The sequence below is a fragment of the Pocillopora verrucosa genome, chromosome 13, assembly GCF_036669915.1.
Source record: "Pocillopora verrucosa isolate sample1 chromosome 13, ASM3666991v2, whole genome shotgun sequence".
Taxonomy (NCBI): domain Eukaryota; kingdom Metazoa; phylum Cnidaria; class Anthozoa; order Scleractinia; family Pocilloporidae; genus Pocillopora; species Pocillopora verrucosa.
In genome coordinates, this window is record NC_089324.1 from 9,339,335 (window position 1) to 9,341,700 (window position 2,366).

At 41.1% G+C, this 2,366-nt stretch overlaps 1 pseudogene; it reads right to left on the reverse strand.

The window, feature by feature from the left end:
• Positions 1–1,737, reverse strand: part of LOC136277582 (uncharacterized) — a 3,058-nt pseudogene extending 1,321 nt beyond the window's left edge.
• Between the last annotated feature and the right edge of the window lie 629 nt (positions 1,738–2,366).

Sequence of the window (2,366 nt, forward strand, 5' to 3'; positions counted from 1 at the left end):
CGCGTGGATAGGTGTTTACAATTTCTTCAATTTTTCCCAGAAGATTTGAATGCAGAGGTGATGTCTTGTCAACACAGTCAGTTTTTTTAGAGACAATGTCTCCAACTTTAAATTTTCTAGTTGGTTTTTCTTTTGGCTTTGGGTTATCATTTCGTTGTTGTACTTTTCCTGGTTTTCAGTTATTTTTTGTCGTTTTCTGGGTTGTTCGTCATGATGTTCACACCCTCTGTGGCTTTTTATATCATAAACAGCCTCATATGGCGTCATCTTTGTTGGTCAGTGGTAGGTAATGTTTCTAGTATAAGCTGCTTCTGATGCTTTTTCACACCATTTTTGAACACTTGTGGAAGAGGTGCTCTCATATCCTCTTTCCACGATCGGTTTGATCTTTCAACCAAACCCTGAATGGTTGGAGTTTGTGGAGAACCATGAGCCACTTGAATGCCGTTTTCTTCACAAAATGTTTCCAACCTTTTTTTTTGCAAATTCTTTACCATTGTTGGTTAGGATTTGTTTGGAAAACCATTGGTATAGCAGTAGCATTTGCATCCAGTAAGTACTTCATCAGCAGACTTGGCGTTCAGAGGTGTTACATAAACATATGTAGTATGATGATCAGTCATGTTCATGGCCCATGTGTGCTACTCGGTACAACGCAAGGACAGTTACGGAAGTCCATTAAATCTATCTCTAAGAGAGATATAAATGTCAGAGATTGAGTAGGTTTATCAACAAGCTTAACACGGCTAGTAACCGACTGCTGCTACGCATGAATTGGGCACAGGCTTTAGGTTTTACAAGAGGGCATTTTATGGGGAAAGAGTTATTGAAAGCTGTATAAAGTAAGCTTCATTTAGCTTAAACTTAGTGTAAGTGTATTCTGATTAAAAGGGTACATGTTCACAAACTGTATCCACCTACCCTGAGACTGGGTCAGTTGTTCAAAAGTCTCAATTATTTCCGGCTGTCTTTCAACACTGGTGAAGCCAATATCCTTTAAAAGGTTTCTATCAACCATTTCAAAGGTTCATCTAGAGATTTCAGCTTCTTCTACACTCCCGTCTAGTGCCTTTATCACGCCTGATGAAGGCATGAGACAGGAGTGTTGTTGTTCGTTCGTACGGACTGTAGGAAGACGGTCCAGGTCGACGGCTCCCAGGTGCTGCCTTCTATCCAGGTTGATCGGACGTACTGGATGAACTGTCTAAGGTTTCCCTCCTCGGTTACTTGCGACTCCAAACGCTCAAACTGTGGTACAATCTCGTCTTCAGGAAGGAACGGCAATGCCATCACGCGACGGATGAAGTCGTGAGTTCTGCGGTCATCCCTGTAGGACTGTTGAAGACCCAAATCCTGGACCTGAAGTAAGTAAGTAAGAAAAAATAATTAAGGTTTTTCATTAAAAAATGACCTCGTTTCAAAACTCATCGTTTCAAAATAAAGGTTATCTTATCATAAACAAAAATCCTCAATATTTCATAATTCGCATATCACTTTTGATATTTGTTTTTCTTCGTACTAAGTTACAAACGATCAACCGGTTTATACATTTATCTTATCTTATCTTATCTTATCTTATCTTATCTTGAACATTTCACATCTCACATTTTATATTTCGTATTAAGTGTAAAAGTTACAATTTTTCCTACTAACCTTTCTCCATAGAGCTTGAGTCCAGTGGAAGACACATCCTTTGATCTCAACTTCTGGCAGCAAACAACGACTCGCTGACCACATAGCCCGCTCGAAGTCTATGATCACCCTCTTAACTTATGGCTGGTTCTTCCAAGGACTCTTCCATGCTCACGTCTTCGGACTGTTCGTGTAGTTCGGGCTGGTTCGGTTGGTCTGCAGATTCGTCAAAGAGGTCTGCGGAGGCGTCAAATAGGCCATCTGAGAAGAAATGCAAAACAAGTTATTAAAGTTTGATGATTATGGAAAATAATCGGAATCACCCCAAAATACCGTGACCTAGCCCCTTTAATTCTATTAATGAACTCTCTCTACTGTTAGAACGGCAAGAGGACAGTTAACTTTGATAACATCTTCATGCAATTAAAGTGCTACTCACCATCGTCAGATCGTGTGCCTTCTGCTTCCAGCTGGGACCGGTCTTCCAGACTTGCACGGGGCAGCACCAGTCAATACCATTGCCTTCTCTTACAGCGGCCTGGTACTCTTCTTGGGAAATGCCAGTGTTACACATACGATGATTCCAATGGTAACAGCCATCGCATTGAATAGCTTGTTGCCTGGGCCTGACCGGAGTTCTGCAGATAATACAGTTGATAAGTTGCGCGGAAGCCATAATAGTTGTCGTAGTGATCGTGTTCGAAGTAGCGTATTCCTAATTGTGAATGGTCGTA